Source organism: Scyliorhinus canicula, chromosome 5 (assembly GCF_902713615.1).
Source record: "Scyliorhinus canicula chromosome 5, sScyCan1.1, whole genome shotgun sequence".
NCBI lineage: Eukaryota > Metazoa > Chordata > Chondrichthyes > Carcharhiniformes > Scyliorhinidae > Scyliorhinus > Scyliorhinus canicula.
Window position 1 is genome coordinate 104,631,151 of NC_052150.1, and position 15,797 is coordinate 104,646,947.

The 15,797-nt window shown below is 47.4% G+C and overlaps 1 protein-coding gene across 3 annotated transcripts in view; it reads left to right on the plus strand.

The window, feature by feature from the left end:
- The window catches only part of crppa (CDP-L-ribitol pyrophosphorylase A), a 436,282-nt gene that overhangs the window by 173,351 nt on the left and 247,134 nt on the right, over positions 1-15,797 (plus strand). The gene's annotated exons all lie outside the window — the stretch shown is intronic.

Sequence of the window (15,797 nt, forward strand, 5' to 3'; positions counted from 1 at the left end):
GTGGGATGGAAAGCCTGCTCATTACACCAGAGCACAGGCTGTGGGTGAGCTGGAAGTTGTGAAGGGGCATAAAGCAGGAACATATCGTCATCTTCCATATTCTTGGTGATGCCGCATGCCCATGCTCTGTTGCAGCTCCCCCTGTGATGTGAAGAACTGTCTCCTGCATAGGACTCAGGAAATGCAAACATCCTGATTTCTGCTCCCATCTATTGTGAGACACTTTGTCCTTCAAGAGGAGGGAACAATGTGAGTGATTGTGTTGCACTGTGTTTGAGTGATATACATGTGATTACTGAATAACTGGAGATATGTGGATACAAGAGGTAAGTGTAAACCTGGCAGCATTGGTAGGCATGTGAGGGTGAGGTGGATGTTGTGCGTGAGTCCCCTCTATACCCTGCTTTCCATTTCCTTGCACAGAATTGCAACAATTGTACTTAGCAGCAGCACCCTGTGGTGACAACAACTTAACTTTAGGAGGGACAGACAGTCTTTAAGAACAGAAAGTTGGTTACACCACAAGAGATAAATAAACGTTGTGTGGCTGCCTTCTGAGCACAGAGGCAACCTGCAGTGAAGCACACATTGGACTTACATGAAAGTAAGATGGCAGCACCAAATTTGTGTGCTGCCCACCTGTACCGGAACCAACATGCGCAGATCATTAATTGTGACCCCCCACGACCCCCCCCCCCCATTTCACTCAGGGTAATTCTGTAATCTGGCAATTCCAATGGTAACATCACTTACTGGAAGTGTATCCAGGGAAGGCTTTGAGGCACCTTCTAATATCCCAACCATTTGCTCTATTTGCAATTTCCTGAGCTGCACTCCATGAGTGACACTTTCCAGTGGAAACCTGGATTAGGGGATTCATTTTAGCGATACATTTAAAAATAACATTTGTGCTCTGAAACATGCAATCACACATTGCTCGTTATGTATTAAAAGTTCAACGTTCAGCACTCGTTTCTGAGACTAATGTTTGTTATTAAACAATAGGTTCACCAAGTTGGTAACACTTGCTCCAGGGGATGGTCAGGAGGATTTTAAATGGGTGATCATCCAGCAGTGCTGGAATCTTCTGGGAGTGTGGCACTTGTCAATTGGCTTGCCCAATACCCGTTGAGGTTGACAGCCTTGGAAGAGTGTAATCCAGAGCACATCCATGACATTGTAGAACAAATAACTTCACAGGGAAGTTAACAGCAAAGTGTAGAAATTAATTGGTTATAGGGCATTGAATGGTCAGGGGAATAGACAGATAATTCTGCAATCACTGATATGAATCCTGCATGTTCAAGAACATCATTGAGAGAGAGTAAGACATTTGGAGGGAGGAATAGGGAATAGGTGGACACCGAGGTCCATGTAGGAACTAATGACATGAGAAGGAAAAATGTTTAATTCCTACAGTTAGAGTTCAGGAGCTAGGGAACAAGCTAAAAAGCCAAAGCTTTTCTGGATTATCACAGTACCTTGTATTAGTACATATAGGAATATTTGGGAAAGTTTTCCATGTTGCTGGCGCAATGGTTCAGGATGGATGGCTTCAGATTTCTGTGGTATTAGGATTAGTTTTGGGGCAAGAGGGATCTGTTCAAGGTAAACGGGTCGCACCTCCACAGACGTGGTACTATTGTCCACAGAGAAGATGAACTCTTGCTGTAGAGAGGTTTTAAAGTAATTTGCAAGGGACTGGACACCAGGATGAAACATTAGAGAGGGGAAACAAATTGCACAGGGGACTGGGAGAAACAACTAGTAAAGAATAGGCGGAACTTAGAAGACAAATGTGAGGCAGTCTGGTGGGTTTGAAATGCCCGTGTGTAAATGCACAGTGTGGTAAATAAGGTTGATGAGCAGCAGGTACATGCCACTGCATGGGATGTATTAACCATTACAGAAACTAGGCCCAAAGAAGGTGAGGATTGGGACTTTTAAAAATATTTAGAGTTCCCAATTCTCTTTTTTCCAATTAAGGGACAATTTAGCGTGGACAATTATCCTACACTGCATAAAATTTTGGGTTGTTGGGATGAGAGACTCACGCAGACATGGGAGGATTGGGACTAAATGTTGCTTGTAACAAGGTATGCAGCAAAAATAAGAGAGGACAGAATAAGTGGGCTGGGATGATGGTAGTGTTGGTAAAATAAACTGTATAGCACTCAATTATATGGTTGGCAGCTCAAAAATATGAACCGCAAAGTTCCACTTCACACTGCCCATTAATGAAGTTTCAGCTTGAAAGTGGCACCTATGCTGCACATGCACACATGTGGTACAGTCCACACTGGATGCCATTTGCTAAAAGCATTAACATGGCCGTGAGGAGCATGTGCTGGAAGTATGCAGAGTAAGCAGATCATGATATCAGTTATGTAATGCTGATTTAATGCCAGTGGTGTCATTTTTGACACAACAATCCAGGCAATGCTCTTGCTTAACCTCGTACAGTTGAACATGTGGTCAGCAGCTCAAAAGATCCTGGGTGAGATTTTCCAGCTGTTCCTGCCAGCGGGATCATCCGGTCTGCCGACAGTGAGACTCCGCCAACAGGAAACCTATTTCTTTTTAAAAATATTTTTATTGAGTTTTTACATCTGTACACGATACAATAAGTGAGCAAGATGGTTCGTATGTACAATTTACATGTTCCCCTCTTATTGGTCTTTCCCACCCCCCCTTTCCTTTTTGTTGTTCGGGCTCCATCTTCCATCGTAGATGCTGTTGGCTCTCTTTCGTTTTGTATTTGTTGCTGTTGCCCCTATGGATTTGTTAGTCCTCTGGCCTCCTCCTCAGTATTTTCCTGTGTCCCCTCCTCATGTTTCCCTGGGTTTCTTCATTGCTCGTGCCCCTTTGTTCCTTTCTGCTCTGTGTGGTCCTGTCTGCCCTCATTGCCCCCCTCCCTTTGTTATTTGCCTCGAACAGGTCTTGGAACAGGCTGACAAATAGCCTCCACACTTTGTGGAAGCCCGTGTCCGACCCTCGGATGGTTTATTTGATCTTCTCCAGATGGAGAAATGCCGCCAGGTCTGCCAGCCAGTCTGCAGCTGTGGGTAGTGCTGCTGATCACAGTCGAGCAGGATTTCCGGAGTGCAATTAAGGAAGCCAAAGCAAGGGCATCGGCCTTCTTCCCCATATGTAGTTCTGGCTGGCCCAATACCCCGAAGACTAGCACTTTCGTGCATGGCTCCGCCCTCACACCACAACCTTGAACATTGCCTCGAAGAAGGCTGTCCAGAACCCGACGAGTCTGGGCAAGACCAGAACATGTGGGCAGGGTTGGCCGAGACTCCCTGGCACCGTTCACATTTATGGTCCACCTCCAGGAAGAACCTGTTCATTTAGGTTCTGGTTAGGTGGGCTCTGTGCATCCCATTAAACCACATGAGGCTTAGACTTGTGCAAGAGGAGGTGAAGTTGGCCCTACTCGGTGCTTCATTCCAGAGTCCCACCCTACTTCCATCCAGTGGTGTCCTCGCCCTTTCTAACAGTTGCCCGTAAATGCTCCCACAGGTCAACTTCTCCATACTGTCCGGGTCCACAAGTTCCTCTGCATTGTTTCTCTTGGGACCCTAGGCTACCTCGGCTTCTCCTTGCGGAGAAGGTTTCCGATTTGCAAATGTCAGAGCTCCTGTTCGTTCGATAGCTCCAGTCTTTCCATCAGCTTATCCAGGGTTGTGACTCTCTCAGCCATGTAAAAGTCCCTAATCGCTAATGTTCCCAGTCCTATCTCCGCTTCTTAAGAGTGGAGTCCAGCACGGCTGGCGGAAATTTATGGTAACCACAGATGGGGGCCAGGTGGACACCTTGGTTCAGCCGGAGTGCTGTCTCATTTGGTTCCAAGATTTAAAAAATAAATTCAGAGTAGTACCCAATTGTTATTTTTCCAATTAAGCCGAAATTTAGTGTGACCAATCCACCTACTCTGCACATATTTGGGTTGTGGAGGCGACACCCACGCAACCACGGGAAGAATTTTATCTACTCCTCAGAAAACGGCGTTGGGGAGGAAGATCGGTATGGATCTAAACAGGAAAAGGAACCTTGGCAATACGTTTATTTTGATCGTCTACACCCTCCCCGTTAGGGAGAGCGGGGATGCATCCGTCCTCTGTCGGTCCTTTTAGACTTCCTCTGCCAGACTGGTCAGATTGCACTTGTGGATCCGTGTCCAGTCATGGGCTATCTGGATCCCAAGGTAGCGGAATTTGTTTTGGGATAGTTTGATGGTACACCCTCTAGATCTGCCCCTCCCCATTCAGGTTCACCAGGAATATCTCGCTCTTACTCAGGTTGCGTTTTTAGCCCAAGAAGACCCGAACTCTTCCAGGAGCTTCATGGTTTCCTTCAAGCAGTTCTGCGGGACCAATATGTAGAGGAATAGATAATCCGCATAGAGTGAGACTCTGTGATCTCTACCCCCTCTTCAGATGCTCTTCCAGCTTTTTGTGTCTCGCAGAGCGATTGCCAGGGGTTCAGTTGCTAGGCCAAACAGGAGAAGGGACAGCGGACATCCTTGCCTGGTTCCCCTTTGCAACTTAAAGTATTCCGAGCTGGTGTTGTTGGTCCAAACGCTTACCTTGGGGGCATTGTACAGACGTTAAACCCGTCCTTAGCCCAAAAGGCTCCAGTACTTCTTTTATTTTCAATTTAGAGTACCCAATTATTTTTCCAATTAAGGGGCAATTTTGCATGGCCAATCCACCTAACCTACACATCTTTGTGTTTCACGCCCACAACACAGGGAGAATGTGCGAACTCCACAGACAGTGACCCAGGGCTGTGATTGAACCCGGGTCCTCAGCGCAGCAGGCAGCAGTGCTAACTACTGCACCACCATGCCGCCCTAACCTCCTTTAGCAATTGCTTGTTAGGAGTCCTCCTACTTCTCTTCTACCTCGGCCAAGCAAACCTCCAAAACATTCTCCCTCCGCCTTTTGTTAGTTGTGTAAGAAATAGCCAACCCCCTCGATGAGGCTTGCTGATCTCCCACAAAGTGATAGGAGTGACATCAGATGGGGAATTGACTGAGTGAATAAACTCAAACTACTTAAAATATGTATTAAAGTATTTAGCCCTAAGAAGGGAGGTGGCAAACCACCATGACCGAGTCCTGGGGGGAGAGGGAGGGGTGAGACAGCCCCCAAGCAAAAATTACAGGAGGACGGGAGCATGGTCAGAGCTTACAATGTTTCCCATAGAGCAAGGAAATACTAAATGTAGGATAGTCCTCAGCACGGAGAGGGGGTGGGTGATGCCTGTGAAGGGAAGGGGCCGGGGAAGTCTGTGGGGTTTGTGGCAGGAGGGATGTTGTGAGGGGCAGGCGGGTGATGCCTGTGTGGGGGAGTAATATTGCTTGTAATTTGGTGGGGTGAATGATGCCTGTGGGGTGTGATACCTGTGTTGGAGCTTACCCTGACATTTGTGTGGTGTGGGGGGGTGTACTCTGCTACCTCTGAGGAGTGGGGCCAATGCCATAAGATGGGGGTGGGTCAGTATCTGTGAGGGGCTGCCCAATGCCTGGGCAGTGGCGGGGTTGCCTCGATGCTTGCATGGTTGGGAGTGTGGGGATGCTCCGATGCTTGTGTGGTGTGAGGGGAAGGAGTTGCTCTGATGCTTGTGGGACAGGAGATCCTCCGTGGGGGTGGGGGGAGAGTTAAATATCAGCGCAGATCGGAGCATCCTTTAAAGATGGCACCCCGATTTTGCCGAACTGGCCTTTCCAGCTCAATCAGGTCCTGCCATGCCAGAGAAACCCCGCAGACCACACATTGAGTGCCAGAGAATCAGGAGTGACAACTTGGCTGTGCAGCGGGACAGATACAAGCCGCTTTTCAGTCTGACACTCGGGGAGGGGTTTCCCCCAAATCTAAAACAGTGTTAATTAATAGCAGGAATAAATGGGAAGAATGCTTCAAAAATGTTTCTCTTCCAAGAAAAGTGAAGAATCTTATTAAACAAACTAAGAGAGTTGAGCATACTGACTAAGCTATCAAACTGGATTCATCAAAAGCTGTATCTGAGGGGATGACCCACATATGTTTGTTAGCATTCCTATTTATATGTTTAAAGTTCACAATCCTATTGAAGCTATTTCAAATACAAAGAGTCTTGCTTTTATAATATATAAACAAATATTACCTTCTAAAGATTAAAAAGCTAAATCATAGCTTTTAGTATAGGCAACTGGAAGAGAAAGAATGATGACTCCATTTCACTGAACACGCAATTACTGATTCCGAGGGAGGGCACTGTACTGGAGCACAGTTCCTTCGATTGCTACCTGAAAATGAAAATCGCTTATTGTCACGAGTAGGCTTCAATGAAGTTACTGTGAAAAGCCCCTAGTCGCCACATTCCGGCACCTGTTACGGGAATCGAACCGTGCTGCTCGCCTGCTTGGTCTGCTTTCAAAGCCAGCAATTTAGCCCTGTGCTAAACAGCCCCATGAATCCATTTCCATTTTAATTGTTCAATGTAGCACCATTTATGTTCACTCAATGCAGCACTTAGGTGCTGGAGAGCCATTAGTTCCCCAAACTGGTGTGCTATCCAAAAATACTTAAAGGAACCCACCAGTCTACCATATTTAAAAATCACCCATAAACTATTAAACACAATGTCAATAAACAACTGCATTAAATCTTGGTGAAAAGAGCTGATAAGTCAGCTTCAGTAACTGAGAAAGTTGATAATACACATAATGGACCTCTTAAAAGGCTGGTTCACAAAATCGTGGCTTGTGAAATAAAAAATTGGTTTAACAACAGAAACAGCGAATCGATGTGAATGATTATTGTTTAGACTGGAGGATGTTACACCGTGGTGTTTCCCCAGAGTCAATGCTCAAACCACTGCGTTTTCTATATATAGAAATAACTTGAATTTGGGATACTGGGTAATTTTTGGGACCACTGAAATGAAGGAGGGCCAATCATGCAGCTCACCCACAGCACCAGTGTCCCAAGTTCGATTCCCAGCTTGGGTCACTGTCTGTGCGGAGTCTGCACGTTCTCCCCGTGTCTGTGTGGGTTTCCTCCAGGTGCTCCGGTTCCCTCCCGCAAGTCCTGAAAAAACGTGCTGTTAGGCAATTTGGACATTGTGAATTCGCTCTCCGTGTATCAGAACAGGCACCGGAAGGTGGCAACTAGGGCATTTTCATAGTAACTTCATTGCAGTGTTAATGTAAGCCTACTTGTGACAATAAAGATAATTATTATTGTAATTTTTTCTTTTTAAAATTTTTTTTAGTGTATCCGATTAATTGTTTTTCCAATTAAAGTGTAATTTAGCATGGCCAATCCACCTATCCTGCACATCTTTGGGTTGTGGGTGTGAAACCCACGCAAACACGGGGAGAATGTGCAAACGCCACACGGGCAGTGACCGAGAGCCGGGATTGAACCTGGGACCTTGGCACCGTGAGGCAACAGGGCCAACCCACTGCGCCACCGTGCTGCCCCATTATTATTGTAATTTACGATTATTGTTTCACTGAGGTAGAATCCTTTAAACTACCATCGACCCTCACAGGACAATGCTATAAATTCTGCTCATTCAGTAAAGAAATTGGAACAGGTTCAATAAGAAACCTTATTTCAGGACTTGGGGCCGTTCTCATCAGTGGGATCTTCCGGCCCCGCCAATGGATCCCATCCATTGATTAAGTCTTAGTGGAATAATGCAACCTCCATTATGCTTTAGTGTTAAATATATGTTAGTGTGCACACACACCTGTCCCAGATTTAAAACTCTGAACAGCTGCTGCAACAGTAGCAGAGTCTGTGTTTCTTAGTTTTAGAACATCGGATGCTGTTTTGAAGGTTGAAACGGTGGCACAAATTTGTCAGCCAAATAATACTTCTCAGCCCATTAGAATTAAAAAATAAATAAATTTAGAGTATCCAATTCTTTTTTTTCCATATAAGGGGCAATTTAGCATGGCCAATTCACTACCCGGCATATCTTTTTGGGTTGTGGGGATGAAACCCACGCAGACACTAGGAGAATGTGCAAACTCCACACAGTGATCTGGGGCCTGCATCGAACCCGGGTCCTCAGCGCTGTAGGCAGCACTGCTAACCACTTCTTCACCATGTCGCCTGCTCAGCCCATTAGAATGAGTGAAATGGTTATAAAAATAGTTTTGAAACTGTTGGACTGCAATAAATATGTGAACAGACAATGACACACAATGGGCGGAATCAAGATTTGCATATTTGTTTCATAGAATTTACAGGGCAGAAGGAGACCATTCGGCCCATCGAGTCTACACTGGCACTTGGAAAGAGCATCCTACCCAAGCCCACACCTCCACCCTATCCCCATAACCCAACCCAACACTAAGGGCAATTTTGGACACTAAGGGCAATTTTAGCATAGTAAATCCACCTAACCTGCACATCTTTAGACTGTGGGAGGAAACCGGAGCACCCGGAGGAAACCCACGCACACACGGGGAGAACGTGCAGACTCCGCACAGACAGTGACCCAAGCCGGGAATTGAACCTGGGACCCTGTAGCTGTGAAGCAATTGTGCTAACCACTATGCTACCGTGCTGCCCACATTTGAGTGTGCAGTTACCAAGGCACGGGATCTAACAACCCTGCCTCAGACACCCCGAGCGGGTGCCGTTTAGCACTGGTTTCCACAATGGTGGACCAGGAGTATTGACAGGGGGGTGAGTTCCCCGGCTTTCGGGGACCCTAGGTGTTGGAACTCTGGGCAGGATGGTACCCTGGAACTCCAATGCCGTGGTAGGGGGTCCAGTGATCGGGGTACCATTTGATCTCTTCCTGCACTGGCGAGCTGAGTTTGTTAATGCAGGAAATGAGCCTAAGCCAGGCAGGGCTGAGGCCCAGAAATGAGGCAGAGTTCCGTATAATAACGGGTTTGTACTTGGGGCTGCAATCGTTGGGAAACACCGCACTAAACGCAACTAAAACAGGATTCTGTTCCATTTCTGTTAAATCACGTCATATAGGAGACTTTTGCCCCTATTGACACCATGAATGGAGAGACAATTACAGCATAATTATTTGTTTTGAAAATATTTACAGAGTGAAGTAAATTTAGATTTTCTGAAGTCTGTCCAATTTTTAAACAGAAGTATAAAAATACTTCAAAGTTGCAGTTTGATGAATGCAAATTAATCAAATAAGAGATGCAAGGGTTTATGGGCATTTACTGCATTGTGAGCGAAAAACTAAAAAGTGATTGAAATTTATTGGAATTTGGAGATACAAGCGGGAATCAGGGAGGCAAAGAAATGAAGATTAATAGTGGGATGAGTAGTTTGTTTTATTGCTTTCACCCCCACGTATTGTGAAGACCAGACTAGGGCCATGATTTTACGGCCTCCTTTTGCTCGCGCTCAAGCGTAACAAGGCCGGTGAATATTGGGAGAGGCCACAAACGGGAACTGCGCAGGCGCCAGACAGTTGGCGATGCAACTGGCCCGCTCCCGTAGGCGAATTCGGAATCCCGCTGTAGCGTGGCAAGAAACCAATTATCACCACTTAAGGCCGTTTCCAGACAATTAACGAGAACCACCCATCATCCAACGGCCTCATGTCATTCGCCGGCCTTCCCAGCAAAGGCTCACACTAGCGTTGATTAGCAGGCCTTTTTCAAAACGTAAACCTGATGGAACGGCTTGTGTGGCGAGCGAGGAGGACAGTAGCAATCTTTGTGCACAGCAAAGAGACCGGGGGTGCTGGCCTTGCCACCCTAGTGCCCGGCGGGGGCTGGGGCACCCTGGGCTGGGTGGGACATCATGGGAGGGTAGGGGGAGGCGCTGGTGGAGGCAACTTGAGGGGGGGGCAAACATCCGCGGCACCACCATGCCAACCCCAGTCCCATGCCTGGGACAATCCCTGTCTCTGCCCATCTGCCCACTGATCACCCATAACCCCCAACCGACTGCTGGGGCCTCTGGCTGTGCGGCTGAAAGCTATCGCTAATAGGGAATTGTCAATTGTGGCTAAGTGAGCACTTGACACATGCTAAATGTGTTCCCGTGGGTAGGCAAGCCATGTAGCATGTAGGAGTCATTGCCTAGCATTCCAATCAGACCTTGATGCCTGGACACTGTGTGGGGGTCAGCACCACACGTGCAGCAGCCAACAGCCAAACACCCAGGGGATGGGACACAGGTCCCAGGATACGACCACGGCTGGAGGGTGGGTTGGTGCCACGAGGAGGGAGGGGTTCGCCTGGAGAGACAGGCAAAGGGTCCGGGGTCATCCTGCATCGCGGAAGAAACTGACGAGGCATCATAATGGTTGTGCAAAAAGTTGTTTCATTTGCTGTACAATATCCCATTCCCTATAGTGCTGCCCCCTCAACCCCACCCCCACCCCGCCCCAACTAACCACTCCCTCTAGCCCAGTGTCCTCACTGACCCTCAACATGCCTGGCCCTCCTAGATCTACCACTATGTCTTGGTGTTTCCCTAGGATGCACATCCGAGGAGGGGTGGCCATTTGCTTACCTCATCCGGTAACCTTCGATGCCCCTGGCGGGCATCCTCTGGGGCCGGAGGGCCCCGGCTCATCTGTTGGCGGCACATGCACAGCCATGCCGCCCTGTACGGTGTGCTAACCCCGAGACGTGGCCTCATCAGAGAGGTGGAACTCCGGAGAGCTGATGGCCACTGTCGCCACCCCATGGGTCGGGCCCAGGATGGCATTCAGTGCCTCCTCCTCCTGGTCAGTGCCCATTGGGCCCTGGGGTTCACCTTGGGATGGAGGGGCAGCTGGCTCGAGGCCCAGTTGCCCCTGCATCATCTGGCTCTGCCCTGGTGGTTGCCCATAGACCACACCATTGTGTTGATGCCCTCGGCGATGCCGCTCAGTGACTAGGAAACATCCCCCAGTGACCAGGCCATGCTCTGCAGTGGCTCAACCATTCCCACCTGTGATGAGGACAAACTCCGCCACGCCTCGGCCATTCGCATCTGAGAGTGGAACATGTTCCGCAGAACCCCATCAAGGTTGGCCTGGTACTGGGTGACATCCCCCAGTGCGGCAGACATACTGTTGAGACCTACAGCCATGGACGTCACTTACTGAGCGACACCTTGGACACCTTCACTCATGATGCCAATGTCGTGCACCAGGCTCTCCACTGCAGTCGCCACCCTGGCACTGTTTTTTAAAAATAAATTTAGAGTACCTAATTCATTTGTCCAATTAAAGGGCAATTTAGCGTGGCCAATCCACCTACACTGCACATCTTTGGGTTGTGGGGACAAAACCCATGCAGACACCGGGAGAATGTGAAAACCACACAGACAGTGATCCAGAACTGGGATTGAACCTGGGACCTCGATGCCATGAGGCAGCAGTGCTACCATTGTGCCACCATGCTGCCCTCACCCTGGTAGTGTTGGCCTCAGTGCCACTCATTGTTGGTGCAATCTCCTGTGCCCGTGGCTGGTGGGACTTCTCCAATTGGCCATGGATATACTGGAGTGATGCTGACATCTCCGTCTGAATGTCCCGGCCGCTCCCTACCGTCTCCATCAGCTCCAGGAATGGATGCTGTGCCGGTGCAGAGTATCAGGCTGGGACCCAGCTGGGCCCTCCAACTGCTGTCGGCCTGGGGTTTCTGCCTCCACCTGATGTACATCAGCAGATGTGTGATGCTCACCAGATTGTGCCCCAGAAGCCTGTCCACTAACATTTCCCACCGAGGTGTGTGTATCTGCGCTGGTGGAGGATGGGCATGACAGCTGTGCCCCGAACATGGTGGCATCCTCGGAGCTGTCCTCCGAGGTGTTGTCCTCGGAGTCAGGAGAGGGGGCCGCACGAGATGGACAGGTGCTGTCGGCTGGCGGACCTGCAGGAGAATGAACATGTGGTCAGTGGGAGGGATGGGTCAGTCAGTAAGGCAATCACTGCTCACGTTTGACAGGTCCTCCGGGTGGAGCCTGCTGATCCATCACATCTGCCGCATCCGCCAGCCTCCGTGTAGCTGACTGTTCTGTCCTCAGCCACACCAGACACCTCCATGGCCAGCTCCTTGAAGGAGGTGAGGATTCTCAAGTCCGGCACCCCGCCGCACGTCTGGGCCCTCTCCCACCAGTTATGGGAGAGCTTTTCCAGCGGGGACACAGAGAGGGCATCGTTAGCCACACGCATGGTTCACAGATTTGGGAATGTGTGAAGGAGGGTTGGGGTGGGGGAGGGTTGGAGGGGTGCGTGGAGGGAGTCTGGGAGGGGCATGGAGGGAAGATTTGGGGTCGCCTGGGGGGATGCTCCTTTGGGGGATTGGGGCTGGGACGTTGGTGTCTACTCACTCGTGCTGCCTGGTGTAGGTCGTTGGCCTTCCTCTGACACTGGAGGCCAGTCCTCCTGGTCACACTGCCCGAGTTGACTGCTGCTGCCACTTTGTCCCAGTCAGCACACTGCCTTGTGACTCACCTTCTCGGACCCTCGGGGGAACAGGACATCCCTCCTGGCCTCCACCGTATCCAGGAGAAAGTGGAGAAATTTCATTTTTTAAAAAACTATTTTAGTTAGCTATATTTTCTTTCTACCTGGAACATGCAATAGTTCCATCTGAGATAGTGGACAAGAAACGGCACGTGGCACAATGGTTAGCAATGGGACTACGGCGCTGAGGACCCGGGTTCAAATCCCGGCCCTGGGTCACTCTCCGTGTGGAGTTTGCACATTCTCCCCGTGTCTGCGTGGGTTTCAACCCCACAACCCGAAGATGTGCAGGTTAGATGGATTGGCCCCGCTAAATTGCCCCTTAATTGGAAAAAAAAATTGGTTACTATAAATTTATTTAAAACAAGAGAGCTTTGACAAAGTCATTGGACTCGAAACATTGGCTCTTTTCTCTCCCTACAGATGCTGCCAGACCTGCTGAGATTTTCCAGCATTTTCTCTTTGGTTAGTGGACAAGCAGGTAGCCTCAAGTAATATATCTCTCCAATTTTCATGCTCTCTTTATCTCAACTCCTGTTTCGGGAAAAATATCTGCCTTCTTGATTGTGGAATCCCAGTGTGATGCTTAAGGATCAGAAGCTCATAATGTCCAGCATCTTTGTTGTGAAATTAACTTATTCCCACAGTTAGTGAAGTGTGTAAACTCTCTACCATGTTCTGCCAGATACTTTTCATGTTGTTTCCTGTGCTAATCTCTTTTTTTCATAAATTCTACCCATCTGAAAATTGGTAGGCAATCCAGTTTACTCAAATTTTGTAGTTAGAATTGATGTTCAGCTTCTACCATAGGCACTCATATGTTACTGATTTCAATTACATGTTTAGATTTGACCTGGAGATTTAACCAAATTATTTTAACTAGTGTAGATCACTGGTGATACCATTGCCTAATAATGAAAGGATAGAAATGGCAGGATTCGTGAACCATGGATGATGAGGGAACTTGTAAGCTTAATCAAAAGGAAAAAGGAAGCATATGATAGGTATCGAAAACCTCACAAAGCCCTGGAGGAGTACAGTGAACTTAAACATGGAATTAGGCAGGCTAAAAGAGCCATGAAATGTCTTTAGCAATCATGGTCAAGGAGGACCCTAAGGCTTTTTATGCATATATTAGGAGCAAGAGGGTAGCGAGAGAAAGAGTAGGCCCTTGATGGAAGTTATATGTGGAATCACAGGAAGTGTGTGAAATCCTTAATGAGTACTTTGTATCATTATTCATCAGGGAGAAGGACATGATGGATGTTGAGGTTAGGGATAGGTGCGTGAACCCTCTTGTGAACTTCAATATATCAAAGGAGGAAGTGTTGAGTTTCCTAAATTGCATTAAGGTAGGCAGATCCCTAGGGCCAGATGATATTTATCCCAGGTTACTGCGGGAGGCAAGGGGAGAAATAGCTGGGGCCTTAACAGATATTTTCACATCCTCTTTGACCACAGGCAAGGCTCCAGAGGACTGGAGAATAGCCAATGTTATCCCCTTGTTTAAGGAAGGAAGCAGAGATAATCCAGAAAATTATAGGCTGGTGAGCCTGACATCAGTGGTGGGAAGCTTTTGGAAAAGATACTGAGGGACAGGATATATGCACATTTGGAGGAAAATTAACTGGTTAGTGACAGGCAGCATGGTTTTGTACAGGAAAGATCATTTCTCAACAAATTGAGATTTTTGAAGAGGTGACAAAGAAAATTGATGAGGAAAAGGAAAAGAATGTAGTTGATAGGGAGTTTAGTAAGGCATTTGACAAGGTCTCACATGGCAGACTGGTACAAAAACAAAAGTCTCATGGGATTCAGGGTGGGCTGGCTAGATGAATACAGAACTGACTTAGTTATAGAAGACAGAGAGTCGTGGTAGAAGGGTGTTTTTCCAAATGGAGGTCTGTAGCTAGTGGGGTTCCGCAGGGATCAGTGCTGAGACCTCTGTTGTTTGTAGTATGTATAAATGATCTGGAGGAAAATGCGGGTGGTCTGATTAGTAAGTGTGCAGATGACACGAAGATTGACGGAGTTGCTGATAGTGCCGAGGATTGTCGGGGGATACAACAGGATATAAATGAATTGGAGACGTAGGCACAGAAATGGCAGAAGGCGCTTGATCTGGAAAAATGCGAGGTGATGCATTTTGGAGGATCAGATCTAGGTATGAATTATACTGTAAATGACAGAACACTTAGGAACATTAACATCCAGAGGGATCTGAGCGTGCAGGTCCACAGTTCCTTAAAAGTGGCAACACAGGTGACCAAGGTGATTAAGAAGGTATGGCACGCTTGAATTCATCAGCCAGGACATTGAGTATAAGAATTGAGAAATCATATTGCAGCTATATAAAATCTTAGTTAGGCCGCATTTGTAGTTCTGGTTACCACATTATCAGAAGGATGTGGAAGCTTTGGAGAGAGTGCAAAGAAGGTTCACCAGGATATTGCCTGGTCTTGAGGGTGTTGGCTATGAGGAGAGGTTGAATAAACTAGAATTGTTTTCACTGGAAAGACGGAGGCTAAAGGGAAACCTGATAGAAGTCTACAAAATTATGCAAGGCATAGAGAGGGTGGATGGTCAGAGGCTTTTTCCAAGGGTGGAAGTTTCAATTACAAGGGGGCACAGGTTCAAGGGGAGAGGGGGAAAGTTATAAACAGAAATATGCGGAGTTGAACTTATTTTCTCTGGAGAAAAGAAGACCGAGTAAGATTGTGGTCCAGATCTTTAAAATGCTGAGACGAAGGTGATGTTGATGGTAAAAGATTATTGGACTTGATCTTTCAGTTTGAAATGAACAAGCCTCAAACAAGATGAGAGACTAGAAAGAGTGGGATTTAATATGATTGGGAATATATTTGAAGATTATAGATAGAAATAATAAACACTGTGTGGTATCTCTAAAAAGAAAGTAAACTTCAAATGATAGAAAGAAATTCTGCAAATATATGGGGCGCGATTTAATGAATAAAAACCAGAGTCTGTTCTTGGCGGGATTAGTGGGATCTTTCCTGGCGCTTGTAGCACTGGAAATGACCCCCCATCTCATGGCACTTTGTTGCATATAGCATAAAATTGGAAGTGGTTTCAAGTGATTTATAAGATTACCGTCTGCAGGAATTCTGAAGCATACTCAGCAGAGGAAGGAGAAATCACAGACAGTAGCTTCAGGAATTCTGCATGTAATTGCACATGTATAGCTCTCAGTTTCAGAAAGGTACTGTCATGTTAAGAAATGTTTTTGTCTTATCACATGGCTTCAGTGATGTCATTGTGTGAGTGGAGCTGGGCTGTGACTGTGTGTTTTACTTTTGCTTTGAGTTTGGACTGGTTTTGAACTGCAC